Here is a 16,615-nt window from a genome sequence, read left to right as displayed (position 1 = left end):
TTGTTTTTGCTGATTGTCTCCCCTTGTAACTGCTTTTTTCATTATTCTGTAAATTTAGATCATGTGCTCATGTTTAGCTAAACAGTTGACCTTTTAAGACGCTTAGGTGTGAACGCTCGTAAGCTTCAGCAGAAAGTCGGCAAACATTTATTTGTGTCCTTCCAATGAGTTGCCCACGAGGACACCGTTTTCTACAATTGTTGGTCAAATACTCCCTCTAGAGGCAGGGTACTCCGACAGGGCTGATTGGCGGCCCCCGATCTGGGGCAGGGGCAGTGGGGAGCCTGGGGCCCGGGCAGGAGCCACTATGCATGTGTCCCTGGGACACATCTGCCTGCGAACTTCGGTCACCTGGCAGGAAGCTACGATGCCCAGACCTATGGTTAGCTGTGCAGCGAGGTGTACTGTGAGAACAGGTTCCACACACACTTCAAGTAAGAGGTCGGCCTGAGTGGAAAGATGAGAGTGTGGGCAGCTGTGCAGACAAAGAAGGCGCCCTTTGGCCTGGGCCTAAATGCTTGTGACACCCCACTGGACCTGCCGGGCTCTGAGGGCCCTGCCCTGGGCCCCCTGCTCCCCTGCCCTTTGTTCAGTCACAGCAGAGATGGCCACACCCAGTCCTTCAGTGAGGGCAGAGTTCCAACCACCCTCAGCCCCGCCCCCTCTCCGATGGTTACCATGGACTACAGATGCTGCATCCTGAGGCCAGGGCGTTCCGAGAATGCCAAGGGCAGACATGATGACATTAAATGATTTCCTCTTGTGTCAGTTTTGGTAAACTTTAGGAGCTAGGAAATGGTCGACTTTACAGAAATGTTCAAATTTACTGGCATTTCATATATTCTCTGCTATAACATGGTCCTGATTCTTTCTGTATATTCTCTACTTATGTTTTTGTTTTCCTTAATCAAAGTGTGTCTTTTCAATCTTTTCAAAGAAGATTCTTTGGACTTACTAAATCACCTCAATTTTATACGTTTTCTGTTGTATTAAGTTCTGCTCATATCTTTATTATCTTTTTTCTATGTTCTCAGGGTTTATTGTTTTCATCTTCTGATGTCAATTAAAACACTTGGTTGTTCATTTTAATAAATATTTTACTTATATAGATTTGAACTTTTGAAGATTTCAGCTTACTTGTAAGTTTCTAAGGGTCAGGTCCTCTCCATTGTTGCTGGCCTAAGGTTTAGTTCACCATATAGCAATGTATATATTGACCTATTTTCCCCTCGACTTTCTGTGATTCCCTACATCTCAACTTTCTTTGCAGACAAGCCATTTGAAATACCCTTAACTTATTTCACAGCCAATAAGTCATTGAAATAATGTGTATTTTTTAGAGAAATCTTCTTATATAATTAGGCAGAAAATCTCACCTGCCATAGTTTTCAAAACAGCATAATTTCACTCTTCTCAATGCTTAATCTGTTGTATTACACAACCTTTGAGTATTTAGCTTTATCAATGACATGTACTTTAAAAATGTTTTAGAGATCCTACCAGTCTTTGAAAACATCCTTGTTCCTTGTTTCAGTTCCAATTTTCTGGATATTTTCTGCCTTGCACCTGATTATTCCAACAATTGATGGATGGCCTTGGGAATCTAATTCTGGTATTGATAGTTTTTGCTGGTTGTCTCCCCTTGTAGCTGATTTCTTCATTATTGTGTAAATTTAGATCATGAGCTCATGTTTAGCTAAACAGCTGACCTTGTAAGACGCTTAGGTGTGAACGCTCGTAAGCTTCAGCAGAAAGTCGGCAAAGATTTATTTGTGTCCCTCCAATGAGTTGCCCGCGAGAACCTCGTTTTCTACAAGTGTTGGTCCAATACTCCCTCAAGAGTCAGGGGAATCCGACAGGGCTGCTTGGCGGCCCCCGATCTGGGGCAGGGGCAGTGGGCGGCCTGTGGCCCAGGCAGAAGCCTCTCTGCATTTGTCCCAGGGACCCATCTGCCTGCGACCTTCGGTCACCTGGCAGGAAGCTACGATGCCCAGACCTATGGTTAGCTGTTCAGCGAGGTGTACTGCGCGGACAGGTTCCACACACACTTCAAGTTAGAGGTCGGCCTGAGTGGAAAGGTGAGAGTTTGGGCAGCTGTGCAGACAAAGAAGGCGCCCTTTGTTCTGGGCCTAAATGCTTGTGATACCCACTGGACCTGCCGGGCTCTGAGGGCCCTGCCCTGGGCCCCCTGCTCCCCTGCCCTTTGTTCAGTCACAGCAGAGATGGCCACACCCACTCCCTCAGTGAGGGCAGTGTTCCAACCTCCCTCAGCCCCGCCCCCTCTCCGCAGGTTACCATGGACTACACAGGCTGCATTCTGAGGCCAGCGCGTTCCGAGAATGCCAAGGGCAGACATGATGACCTTAAATGATTTCCTCTTGTGTCAGGTTTGGTAAACTTTAGGAGCTAGGAAATGGTCCACTTTACAGAAATGTTCAAATTTACTGGCATTTCTTATATTCTCTGCTATAACATTGTCTTGATTCTTTCTGTATATTCTTTACTTATGTTTTTGTTTTCCTTAATCAAAGTGTGTCTTTTCAATCTTTTCAAAGAAGATTCTTTGGACTTACAAAATCACCTGAATTTTATACGTTTTCTGTTGTATTAAGTTCTGCTCATATCTTTATTTATCTTTTTTCTATGTTCTCAGGGTTTATTGTTTTCATCTTCTGATGTCAATTAAAACACTTGGTTATTCATTTTAATAAATATTTTACTTATAAAGATTTGAACTTTTGAAGATTCCAGCTTACTTGTAAGTTTCTAAGGGTCAGGTCCTCTCCATTGTTGCTGGCCTAAGGTTTAGTTCACCATATAGCAATGTATATATTGATCTATTTTCCCCTCGACTTTCTGTGATTCCCTACATCTCACCTTTCTTTGCAGACAAGCCATGTGAAATACCCTTAACTTATTTCACAGCCAACAAATCTTTGAAATAATGTGTATTTTTTAGAGAAATCTTCTTATATAATTAGGCAGAAAATCTGACCTGCCATAGTTTTCAAAACAGCATAATTTCACTCTTCTCAATGATTAATCTGTTGTATTACACAACTTTTGAGTATTTAGCATTATCAATGACATGTACTTTAAAAATGTTTTAGAGATCCTACCAGTCTTTGAAAACATCCTTGTGCCTTGTTTCAGTTCCAGTTTTATGTATATTTTCTGCCTTGCACCCGATTATTCCTACATCTGAAGGATGGCCTTCGGAATCTAATTCTGGTATTGATTGTTTTTGCTGATTGTCTCCCCTTGTAGCTGCTTTATTCATTATTGTGTAAATTTAGAACATGTGCTCATGTTTAGCTAAACAGCTTACCTTGTAAGAGGCTTAGGTGTGAACGCTCGTAAGTTTCAGCGGAAAGTCCGCAAAGATTTATTTGTGTCCCTCCAATGAGTTGCCCATTAGTACCCCGTTTTCTACAAGTGTTGGTCCAATACTGCCTATAGAGGCAGGGGACTCAGACAAGGCTGTTTGTGGCCCCCGATCTGGGCCAGGGGCAGTGGGTGACCTGTGGCCCGGGCAGGAGCCTCTCCGTGTGTGTCCCAGGGACCCATCTGCCTGCGAACTTCGGTCACCTTGCAGGAAGCTACGATGCAACGACCTATGCTTAGCTGTTCAGCGAGGTGTACTGCGCGGACAGATTCCACACAAACTTCAAGTAAGAGGGCGGCCTGAGTGGAAAGGTGAGAGTTTGGGCAGCTGTGCAGACAAAGAAGGCACACTCTGGGCTGGGCCAAAATGCTTGTGACACACCACTGGGCCTGCCGGGCTCTGTGGGCCCTGCCCTGGGCCCCTGCTCCCCTGCCCTTTGTTCAGTCACAGCAGAGAGTGCCACACCCACTCCTTCAGTGAGGGCAGTGTTCCAACCTCCCTCAGCCCCGCACCCTGTCCACAGGTTACCATAGACTACAGAGGCTGCATTCTGAGGCCAGGGCGTTCCGAGAATGCCAACGGCAGACATGATGACCTTAAATGATTTCCTCTTGTGTCAGTTTTGGTAAACTTTAGGAGTTAGGAAATGGTCCCCTTTACAGAAATATTCAAATTTACTGGCATTTCATATATTCTCTGCTATAACATTGTCCTGACTCTTTCTGTATATTCTTTACTTATGTTTTTGTTTTCCTTAATCAAAGTGTGTCTTTTAAATCATTTCAAAGAAGATTCTTTGGACTTACTAAATCACCTCAATTTTATACGTTTTCTGTTGTATTAAGTTCCGCTCATATCTTTATTTATCTTTTTTCTATGTTCTCAGGGTTTCTTGTTTTCATCTTCTGATGTCAATTAAAACACTTGGTTATTCATTTTAATAAATCTTTTTACTTATAAAGATTTGAACTTTTGAAGATTCCAGCTTACTTGAGAGTTTCTAAGGATCAGGTCCTCTACATTGTTGCTGGCCTAAGGCTTAGTTCACCATATAGCAATGTATATATTGACCTATTTTCCCCTCTACTTTCTTTGATTCCCTGCATCTCACCTTTCTTTGCAGACAAGCCATTTGAAATACCCTTAACTTATTGCAAAGCCAATAATACTTTGAAATGATGTGTATTTTTTAGAGTAATCTTCTTATATAATTAGGCAGAAAATCTGACCTGCCATAGTTTTCAAAACAGCATAAATTCACTCTTCTCAATGATTAATCTGTTGTATTACACAACCTTTGAGTATTTAGCTTTATCTATAACATGTACTTTAAAAATGTTTTAGTGTTCCTACCCGTCTTTGAAAACATCCTTGTGCCTTGTTTCAGTTCCAGTTTTATGTATATTTTCTGCCTTGCACCCGATTATTCCTACATCTGAAGGATGGCCTTGGGAATCTAATTCTGGTATTGATTGTTTTTGCTGATTGTCTCCCCTTGTAACTGCTTTTTTCATTATTCTGTAAATTTAGATCATGTGCTCATGTTTAGCTAAACAGTTGACCTTTTAAGACGCTTAGGTGTGAACGCTCGTAAGCTTCAGCAGAAAGTCGGCAAACATTTATTTGTGTCCTTCCAATGAGTTGCCCACGAGGACACCGTTTTTTACAATTGTTGGTCAAATACTCCCTCTAGATGCAGGGTACTCCGACAGGGCTGATTGGCGGCCCCCGATCTGGGGCAGGGGCAGTGGGGAGCCTGGGGCCCGGGCAGGAGCCACTTTGCATGTGTCCCTGGGACACATCTGCCTGCGAACTTCGGTCACCTGGCAGGAAGCTACGATGCCCAGACCTATGGTTAGCTGTGCAGCGAGGTGTACTGTGAGAACAGGTTCCACACACACTTCAAGTAAGAGGTCGGCCTGAGTGGAAAGATGAGAGGGTGGGCAGCTGTGCAGACAAAGAAGGCGCCCTTTGGCCTGGGCCTAAATGCTTGTGACACCCCACTGGACCTGCCGGGCTCTGAGGGCCCTGCCCTGGGCCCCCTGCTCCCCTGCCCTTTGTTCAGTCACAGCAGAGATGGCCACACCCAGTCCTTCAGTGAGGGCAGAGTTCCAACCACCCTCAGCCCCGCCCCCTCTCCGATGGTTACCATGGACTACAGATGCTGCATCCTGAGGCCAGGGCGTTCCGAGAATGCCAAGGGCAGACATGATGACATTAAATGATTTCCTCTTGTGTCAGTTTTGGTAAACTTTAGGAGCTAGGAAATGGTCGACTTTACAGAAATGTTCAAATTTACTGGCATTTCATATATTCTCTGCTATAACATGGTCCTGATTCTTTCTGTATATTCTCTACTTATGTTTTTTTTTTCCTTAATCAAAGTGTGTCTTTTCAATCTTTTCAAAGAAGATTCTTTGGACTTACTAAATCACCTCAATTTTATACGTTTTCTGTTGTATTAAGTTCTGCTCATATCTTTATTTATCTTTTTTCTATGTTCTCAGGGTTTATTGTTTTCATCTTCTGATGTCAATTAAAACACTTGGTTGTTCATTTTAATAAATATTTTACTTATATAGATTTGAACTTTTGAAGATTCCAGCTTACTTGTAAGTTTCTAAGGGTCAGGTCCTCTCCATTGTTGCTGGCCTAAGGTTTAGTTCAACATATAGCAATGTATATATTGACCTATTTTCCCCTCGACTTTCTGTGATTCCCTACATCTCACCTTTCTTTGCAGACAAGCCATTTGAAATACCCTTAACTTATTTCACAGCCAATAATTCATTGAAATAATTTGTATTTTTTAGAGAAATCTTCTTCTATAATTAGGCAGAAAATCTCACCTGCCATAGTTTTCAAAACAGCATAATTTCACACTTCTCAATGCTTAATCTGTTGTATTACACAACCTTTGAGTATTTAGCTTTATCAATGACATGTACTTTAAAAATGTTTTAGAGATCCTACCAGTCTTTGAAAACATCCTTGTTCCTTGTTTCAGTTCCAGTTTTATGTATATTTTCTGCCTTGCACCTGATTATTCCAACAATTGATGGATGGCCTTGGGAATCTAATTCTGGTATTGATAGTTTTTGCTGATTGTCTCCCCTTGAGGCTGATTTTTTCATTATTGTGTAAATTTAGATCATGAGCTCATGTCTAGCTAAACAGCTGACCTTGTAAGAAGCTTAGGTATGAACTCTCGTAAGCTTCAGCAGAAAGTCGGCAAAGATTTATTTGTGTCCCTCCAATGAGTTGCCCGCGAGAACGCCGTTTTCTACAAGTGTTGGTCCAATACTCCCTCAAGAGGCAGGGGACTCCGACAGGGCTGCTTGGCAGCCCCTGATCTGGGGCAGGGGCAGTGGGCGGACTGTGGCCCAGGCAGAAGCCTCTCTGCATGTGTCCCAGGGACCCATCTGCCTGCGAACTTCGGTCACCTGGCAGGAAGATACGATGCCCAGACCTATGGTTAATTGTGCAGCGAGGTGTACTGCACGGACAGGTTCCACATACACTTCAAGTAAGAGGTCGGCCTGAGTGGAAAGGTGAGAGTTTGGGCAGCTGTGCAGACAAAGAAGGTGCCCTTTGGCCTGGGCCTATATTCTTGTGACACCCCACTGGACCTGCCGGGCTCTGAGGGCCCTGCCCTGGGCCCCCTGCTCCCCTGCCCTTTGTTCAGTCACAGCAGAGATCGCCACACCCACTCCCTCAGTGAGGGCAGTGTTCCAACCTCCCTCAGCCCCGCCCCCTCTCCGCAGATTACCATGGACTACAGATGATGCATCCTGAGGCCAGTGCGTTCCGAGAATGCCAAGGGCAGACATGATGACCTTAAATGATTTCCTCTTCTGACAGATTTGGTAAACTTTAGGAGCTAGGAAATGGTCCAGTTTACAGAAATGTTCAAATTTACTGGCATTTCTTATATTCTCTGCTATAACATTGTCCTGAACCGTTCTGTATATTCTCTACTTATGTTTTTGTTTTCTTTAATCAAAGTGTGTCTTTTCAAGTTTTTTCAAAGAAGATTCTTTGGACTTACTAAATCACCTCAATTTTATACGTTTTCTGTTGTATTAAGTTCTGCTCATATCTTTAATTATCTTTTTTCTATGTTCTCAGGGTTTATTGTTTTGATCTTCTGATGTCAATTAAAACACTTGGTTATTCATTTTAATAAATCTTTTTACTTATAAAGCTTTGAACTTTTGAAGATTCCAGCTTACTTGTACGTTTCTAAGGGTCAGGTCCTCTCCATTGTTGCTGGCCTAAGGTTTAGTTCACCGTATAGCAATGTATATATTGATCTATTTTCCCCTCGACTTTCTGTGATTCCCTACATCTCACCTTTCTTTTCAGACAAGCCATTTGAAATACCCTTAACTTATTTCACAGCCAATAGTCATTGAAATAATGTGTATTTTTTAGAGAAATCTTCTTCTATAATTAGGCAGAAAATCTCACCTGTTATAGTTTTGAAAACAGCATAATTTCCCTCTTCTCAATGCTTAATCTGTTGTATTACACAACTTTTGAGTATTTAGCTTTATCAATGACATGTACTTTAAAAATGTTTTAGAGATCCTACCAGTCTTTGAAAACATCCTTGTTCCTTGTTTCAGTTCCAGTTTTATGTATATTTTCTGCCTTGCACCTGATTATTCCAACAATTGATGGATGGCCTTGGGAATCTAATTCTGGTATTGATAGTTTTTGCTGGTTGTCTCCCCTTGTAGCTGATTTCTTCATTATTGTGTAAATTTAGATCATGAGCTCATGTTTAGCTAAACAGCTGACCATGTAAGAGGCTTAGGTGTGAACGCTCTTAAGCTTCAGCAGAAAGTCGGCAAAGATTTATTTGTGTCCCTCCAATGAGTTGCCCGCGAGAACCCCGTTTCTACAAGTGTTGGTCCAATACTCCCTCAAGAGGCAGGGGAATCTGACAGGGCTGCTTGGTGGCCCCCGATCTGGGGCAGGGGCATTGGGCGGCCTGTGGCCCAGGCAGAAACCTCTCTGCATGTGTCCCAGGGACCCATCTGCGTGCGAACTTCGGTCACCTGGCAGGAAGCTTCAATGCCCAGACCTATGTTTAACTGTGCAGCGAGGTGTACTGCGCAGACAGGTTCCACACAAACTTCAAGTAAGAGGTCGGCCTGAGTGGAAAGTTGAGAGTTTGGGCAGCTGTGCAGACAAAGAAGGCGCCCTTTGGCCTGGGCCTTAATGCTTGTGCCACCCCACTGGACCTGCCGGGCTCTGTGGGCCCTGCCCTGGGACCCTGCTCCCCTGCCCTTTGTTCAGTCACAGCAGAGATGGCCACATCCACTCCCTCAGTGAGGGCAGTGTTCCAACCACCCTCAGTCCCGCCCCCTCTCCGCAGGTTACCATGGACTACAGTGTCTGCATTCTGAGGCCAGGGCGTACCGAGAATGCCAAGGGCAGACATGATGACCTTAAATGATTTCCTCTTGTGTCAGGTTTGGTAAACTTTAGGAGCTAGGAAATTGTCCACTTTACAGAAATGTTCAAATTTACTGGCATTTCATATATTCTCTGCTATAACATTGTCCTGATTCTTTCTGTATATTCTCTACTTATGTTTTTGTTTTCCTTAATCAAAGTGTGTCTTTTCAATCTTTTTAAAGAAGACTCTTTAGACTTACTAAATCACCTCAATTTTATACGTTTTCTATTGTATTAAGTTCTGCTCATATCTTTATTTATCTTTTTTCTATGTTCTCAGGGTTTATTGTTTTGATCTTCTGATGTCAATTAAAACACTTGGTTATTCATTTTCATAAATATTTTACTTATAAATATTTGAACTTTTGAAGATTCCAGCTTACTTGTAAGTTTCTAAGGGTCAGGTCCTCTCCATTGTTGCTGGCCTAAGGTTTAGTTCACCATATAGCAATGTATATATTGCCCTATTTTCCCCTCGACTTTCTGTGATTCCCTACATCTCACCTTTCTTTGCAGACAAGCCATTTGAAATACCCTTAACTTATTTCACAGCCAATAAGTCATTGAAATAATGTGTATTTTTTAGAGAAATCTTCTTATATAATTAGGCAGAAAATCTCACCTGCCATAGTTTTCAAAACAGCATAATTTCACTCTTCTCAATGCTTAATCTGTTGTATTACACAACCTTTGAGTATTTAGCTTTATCAATGACATGTACTTTAAAAATGTTTTAGAGATCCTACCAGTCTTTGAAAACATCCATGTTCCTTGTCTCAGTTCCAGTTTTATGTATATATTCTGCCTTGCACCTGATTATTCCAACAATTGATGGATGGCCTTGGGAATCTAATTCTGGTATTGATAGTCTTTACTCATTGTCTCCCCTCGTAGCTGATTTCTTCATTATTGTGTAAATATAGATCATGAGCTCATGTTTAGCTAAACAGCTGACCTTGTAAGACGCTTAGGTGTGAACGCTCGGAAGTTTCAGCAGAAAGTCGGCAGAAATTTATTTGTGTCCCTCCAATGAGTTGCCCTCGAGAACGCCGTTTTCTACAAGTGTTGGTCCAATACTCCCTCAAGAGGCAGGGGACTCCGACAGGGCTGCTTGGCGGCCCCCGATCTGGGGCAGGGGCAGTGGGCGGCCTGTGGCCCAGGCAGAAGCCTCTCTGCATGTGTCCCAGGGACCCATCTGCCTGCGAACTTCGGTCACCTGGCAGGAAGCTACGATGCCCAGACCTATGGTTAGCTGTGCAGCGAAGTGTACTGCGCAGACAGGTTCCACACACACTTCAAGTAAGAGGTCGGCCTGATTGGAAAGGTGAGAGTTTGGGCAGCTGTGCAGACAAAGAAGGCACCCTTTGGCCTGGGCCTAAATGCTTGTGCCACCCCACTGGACCTGCCGGGCTCTGAGGGCCCTGCCCTGGGCCCCCTGCTCCCCTGCCCTTTGTTCAGTCACAGCAGAGATGGCCACACACACTCCCTCAGTGAGGGCAGTGTTCCAACCTCCCTCAGCCCCGCCCCCTCTCCGCAGGTTACCATGGACTAAAGATGCTGCATTCTGTGGCCAGGGTGTTCCGAGAATGCCAAGGGCAGACATGATGACCTTAAATGATTTCCTCTTGTGTCAGGTTTGGTAAACTTTAGGTGCTAGGAAATGGTCCACTTTACAGAAATGTTCAAATTTACTGGCATTTCTTATATTCTCTGCTATAACATTGTCCTGATTCTTTTTGTATATTCTTTACTTATGTTTTTGTTTTCCTTAATCAAAGTGAGTCTTTTCAATCTTTTCAAAGAAGACTCTTTGGACTTACTAAATGACCTCAATTTTATACGTTTTCCATTGTATTAAGTTCTGCTCATATCTTTATTTATCTTTTTTCTATGTTCTCAGGGTTTATTGTTTTGATCTTCTGATGTCAAATCAAACACTTGGTTATTCATTTTAATAAATATTTTACTTATAAAGATTTGATCTTTTGAAGATTCCAGCTTACTTGTAAGTTTCTAAGGGTCAGGTCCTCTCCATTGTTGCTGGCCTAAGGTTTAGTTCACCATATAGCAATGTATATATTGAACTATTTTCCCCTCGACTTTTGTGATTCCCTACATCTCACCTTTCTTTTCAGACAAGCCATTTGAAATATCCTTAACTTATTTCACAGCCAATAAGTCATTGAAATAATGTGTATTTTTTAGAGAAATATTATATAATTAGGCAGAAAATCTCACCTGCCATAGTTTTCAAAACAGCATAATTTCACTCTTCTCAATGCTTAATCTGTTGTATTACACAACCTTTGCGTATTTAGCTTTATCAATGACATGTACTTTAAAAATGTTTTAGAGATCCTACCAGTCTCTGAAAACATCCTTGTTCCTTGTTTCAGTTCCAGTTTTATGTATATATTCTGCCTTGCACCTGATTATTCCAACAATTGATGGATGGCCTTGGGAATCTAATTCTGGTATTGATAGTCTTTACTGATTGTCTCCCCTCGTAGCTGATTTCTTCATTTTTGTGTAAATATAGATCATGAGCTCATGTTTAGCTAAACAGCTGACCTTGTAAGACACTTAGGTGTGAACGCTCGGAAGCTTCAGCAGAAAGTCGGCAAAAATTTATTTGTGTCCCTCAAATGAGTTGCCCACAAGGACACCGTTTTCTACAAGTGTTGGTCCAATACTCCCTCTAGCGGCAGGGGACTCCAACAGGGCTGATTGGTGGACCCCGATCTGGGGCAGGGGCAGTGGGCAGCCTGTGGCCCGGGCAGGAGCCTCTTTGCATGTGTCCCTGGGGCACATCTGCCTGCGAAATTCGGTCACCTGTAGGAAGCTACGATGCACAGACCTATGGTTAGCTGGGCAGCGAGGTGTACTGTGAGGACAGGTTCCACACACACTTCAAGTAAGAGGTCGGCCTGAGTGGAAAGGTGAGAGTTTGGGCAGCTGTGCAGACAAAGAAGGCGCCCTTTGGCCTGGGCCTAAATGCTTGTGACAGCCCACTGGACCTGCCGTGCTCTGAGGGCCCTGCCCTGGGCCCCCTGCTCCCCTGCCCTTTGTTCAGTCACAGCAGAGATGGCCACACCCACTCCTTCATTGAGGGCAGCGTTCCAACCACCCTCAGCCCCGCCCCCTCTCCGCAGGTTACCATGGACTACAGATGCTGAATCCTGAAGCCAGGGCGTTCCGAGAATGCCAAGGGCAGACATGATGACCTTAAATGATTTCCTCTTGTGTCAGTTTTGGTAAACTTTAGGAGCTAGGAAATGGTCCACTTTACAGAAATGTTCAAATTTACTGTCATTTCATATATTCTCTGCTATAACATTGTCCTGATTCTTTCTGTATATTCTCTACTTATGTTTTTGTTTTCCTTAATCAAAGTGTGTCTTTTCAATCTTCTCAAAGAAGATTCTTTGGACTTACTAAATCACCTCAATTTTATACGTTTTCTGTTGTATTAAGTTCTGCTCATATCTTTATTTATCTCTTTTCTATGTTCTCAGGGTTTCTTGATTTCATCTTCTGATGTCAATTAAAACACTTGGTTATTCATTTTAATAAATATTTTACTTATAAAGATTTGAACTTTTGAAGATTCCAGCTTACTTGTACGTTTCTAAGGGTCAGGTCCTCTCCATTGTTGCTGGCCTAGTGTTTAGTTCACCATATAGCAATGTATATATTGACCTATTTTCCCCTCGACTTTCTGTGATTCCCTACATCTCACCTTTCTTTGCAGACAAGCCATTTGAAATATCCTTAACTTATTTCACAGCCAATAAGTCATTGAAATAATGTGTATTTTTTAGAGAAATCTTATATAATTAGGCAAAAAATCTCACCTGCCATAGTTTTCAAAACAGCATAATTTCACTCTTCTCAATGCTTAATGTGTTGTATTACACAACCTTAGAGTATTTAGCTTTATCAATGACATGTACTTTAAAAATGTTTTAGAGATCCTTCCAGTCTTTGAAAACATCCTTGTTCCTTGTTTCAGTTCCAGTTTTATGTATATATTCTGCCTTGCACCTGGTTATTCCAACAATTGATGGATGGCCTTGGGAATCTAATTCTGGTATTGATAGTCTTTACTGATTGTCTCCCCTCGTAGCTGATTTCTTCTTTATTGTGTAAATATAGATCATGAGCTCATGTTTATCTAAACAGCTTACCTTGTAAGACGCTTAGGTGTGAACGCTCGGAAGCTTCAGCAGAAAGTCGGCAAAAATTTATTTGTGTCCCTACAATGAGTTGCCCACGAGGACACCGTTTTCTACAAGTGTTGGTCCAATACTCCCTCTAGCGGCACGGGACTCAAATAGGGCTGATTGGTGGCCCCCGATCTGGGGCAGGGGCAGTTCGCAGCCTGTGGCCCGGGCAGGAGCCTCTTTGCATGTGTCCCTGGGACACACCTGCCTGCGAAATTCGGTAACATGGCAGGAAGCTACGATGCCCAGACCTATGGTTAGCTGTGCAGTGAGGTGTACTGTGAGGACAAGTTCCACACACACTTCAAGTAAGAGGTCGGCCTGAGTGGAAAGTTGAGAGTTTGGGCAGCTGTGCAGACAAAGAAGGGGCCCTTTGGCCTGGGCCTAAATGCTTGTGACACCCCACTGGACCTGTCGTGCTCTGAGGGCCATGCACTGGGCCCCCTGCTCCCCTGCCCTTTGTTCAGTCACAGTAGAGATGGCCACACCCACTCCCTCAGTGAGGGCAGTGTTCCAACCTCCCTCAGCCCCGCTCCCTCTCCGCAGGTTACCATGGACTACAGAGGCTGCATTCTGAGGCCAGGGCGTTCCGAGAATGCCAAAGTCAGACATGATGACCTTAAATGATTTCCTCTTGTGTCAGTTTTGGTAAACTTTAGGAGCTAGGAAATGATCCACTTTACAGAAATGTTCAAATTTACTGGCATTTCATATATTCTCTGCTCTAACATTGTCCTGACTCTTTCTGTATATTCTTTACTTATGTTTTTGTTTTCCTTAATCAAAGTGTGTCATTTAAATCTTTTCAAAGAAGATTCTTTGGACTTACTAAATCACCTGAATTTTATACGTTTTCTATTGTATTAAGTTCTGCTCATATATTTATGTATCTTTTTTCTATGTTCTCAGGGTTTATTTTTTTGATCTTCTGATGTCAATTAAAACACTTGGTTATTCATTTTCATAAATATTTTACTTATAAATATTTGAACTTTTGAAGATTCCAGCTTACTTGTAAGTTGCTAAGGGTCAGGTCCTCTCCATTGTTGCTGGCCTAAGGTTTAGTTCACCATATAGCAATGTATATATTGACCTATTTTCCCCTCGACTTTCTGTGATTCCCTACATCTCACCTTTCTTTGCAGACAAGCCATTTGAAATACCCTTAACTTATTTCACAGCCAATAAGTCATTGAAATAATGTGTATTTTTTAGAGAAATCTTCTTATATAATTAGGCAGAAAATCTCACCTGCCATAGTTTTCAAAACAGCATAATTTCACTCTTCTCAATGCTTAATCTGTTGTATTACACAACCTTTGAGTATTTAGCTTTATCAATGACATGTACTTTAAAAATGTTTTAGAGATCCTACCAGTCTTTGAAAACATCCTTGTTCCTTGTTTCAGTTCCAATTTTATGGATATTTTCTGCCTTGCACCTGATTATTCCAACAATTGATGGATGGCCTTGGGAATCTAATTCTGGTATTGATAGTTTTTGCTGGTTGTCTCCCCTTGTAGCTGATTTCTTCATTATTGTGTAAATTTAGATCATGAGCTCATGTTTAGCTAAACAGCTGACCTTGTAAGACGCTTAGGTGTGAACACTCGTAAGCTTCAGCAGAAAGTCGGCAAAGATTTATTTGTGTCCCTCCAATAAGTTGCCCGCGAGAACCACGTTTTCTACAAGTGTTGGTCCAATACTCCCTCAAGAGTCAGGGGAATCCGACAGGGCTGCTTGGCGGCCCCCGATCTGGGGCAGGGGCTGTGGGCGGCCTGTGGCCCAGGCAGAAGCCTCTCTGCATTTGTCCCAGTGACCCATCTGCCTGCGAACTTCAGTCACCTGGCAGGAAGCTACGATGCCCAGACCTATGGTTAGCTGTTCAGCGAGGTGTACTGCGCGGACAGGTTCCACACACACTTCAAGTTAGAGGTCGGCCTGAGTGGAAAGGTGAGAGTTTGGGCAGCTGTGCAGACAAAGAAGGCGCCCTTTGGCCTGGGCCTAAATGCTTGTGATACCCCACTGGACCTGCCGTGCTCTGAGGGCCCTGCCCTGGGCCCCCTGCTCCCCTGCCCTTTGTTCAGTCACAGCAGAGATGGCCACACCCACTCCCTCAGTGAGGGCAGTGTTCCAACCTCCCTCAGCCCCGCCCCCTCTCCGCAGGTTACCATGGACTACACAGGCTGCATTCTGAGGCCAGCGCGTTCCGAGAATGCCAAGGGCAGACATGATGACCTTAAATGATTTCCTCTTGTGTCAGGTTTGGTAAACTTTAGGAGCTAGGAAATGGTCCACTTTACAGAAATGTTCAAATTTACTGGCATTTCTTATATTCTCTGCTATAACATTGTCCTTTGTCTTTCTGTATATTCTTTACTTATGTTTTTGTTTTCCTTAATCAAAGTGTGTCTTTTTAATCTTTTCAAAGAAGATTCTTTGGACTTACTAAATCACCTCAATTTTATACGTTTTCTGTTGTATTAGGTTCTGCTCATATCTTTATTTATCTTTTTCTATGTTCTCAGGGTTTATGGTTTTGATCTTCTGATGTCAATTAAAACACTTGGTTATTCATTTTAATAAATATTTTACTTATAAAGATTTGAACATTTGAAGATTCCAGCTTACTTGTAAGTTTCTAAGGGTCAGGTCCTCTCCATTGTTGCTGGCCTAAGGTTTAGTTCACCATATAGCAATGTATATATTGACCTATTTTCCCCTCGACTTTCTGTGATTCCCTACATCTCACCTTTCTTTGCAGACAAGCCATTTGAAATACCCTTAACTTATTTCACAGCCAATAATTCATTGAAATAATGTGTATTTTTTAGAGAATTCTTCTTGTATAATTAGGCAGAAAATCTCACCTGTCATAGTTTTCAAAACAGCATAATTTCCCTCTTCTCAATGCTTAATCTGTTGTATTACACAACCTTTGAGTATTTAGCTTTATCAATGACATGTACTTTAAAAATGTTTTAGAGATCCTACCAGTCTTTGAAAACATCCTTGTTCCTTGTTTCAGTTCCAGTTTTATGTATATTTTCTGCCTTGCACCTGATTATTCCAACAATTGATGGATGGCCTTGGGAATCTAATTCTGGTATTGATAGTTTTTGCTGGTTGTCTCCCCTTGTAGCTGATTTTTTCATTATTGTGTAAATTTAGATCATGAGCTCATGTTTAGCTAAACAGCTGACCATGTAAGAAGCTTAGGTGTGAACGCTCGTAAGCTTCAGCAGAAAGTCGGCAAAGATTTATTTGTGTCCCTCCAATGAGTTGCCCGCGAGAACCCCGTTTCTACAAGTATTGGTCCAATACTCCCTCAAGAGGCAGGGGAATCCGACAGGGCTGATTGGCGGCCCCCGATCTGGGGCAGGGGCAGTGGGCGGCCTGTGGCCCAGGCAGAAGCCTCTCTGCATGTGACCCAGGGACCCATCTGCGTGCGTAATTCGGTCACCTGGCAGGAAGCTACAATGCCCAGACCTATGTTTAACTGTGCAGAGAGGTGTACTGCGCAGACAGGTTCCACACACAC

The sequence above is a fragment of the Mesoplodon mirus genome (genome assembly GCF_964341445.2).
Source record: "Mesoplodon mirus genome assembly, chromosome: 1".
In the NCBI taxonomy this organism is placed as follows: domain Eukaryota; kingdom Metazoa; phylum Chordata; class Mammalia; order Artiodactyla; family Ziphiidae; genus Mesoplodon; species Mesoplodon mirus.
The sequence above is the reverse complement of the archived record's forward strand: the minus strand, read 5'-3'. Positions refer to the sequence as shown.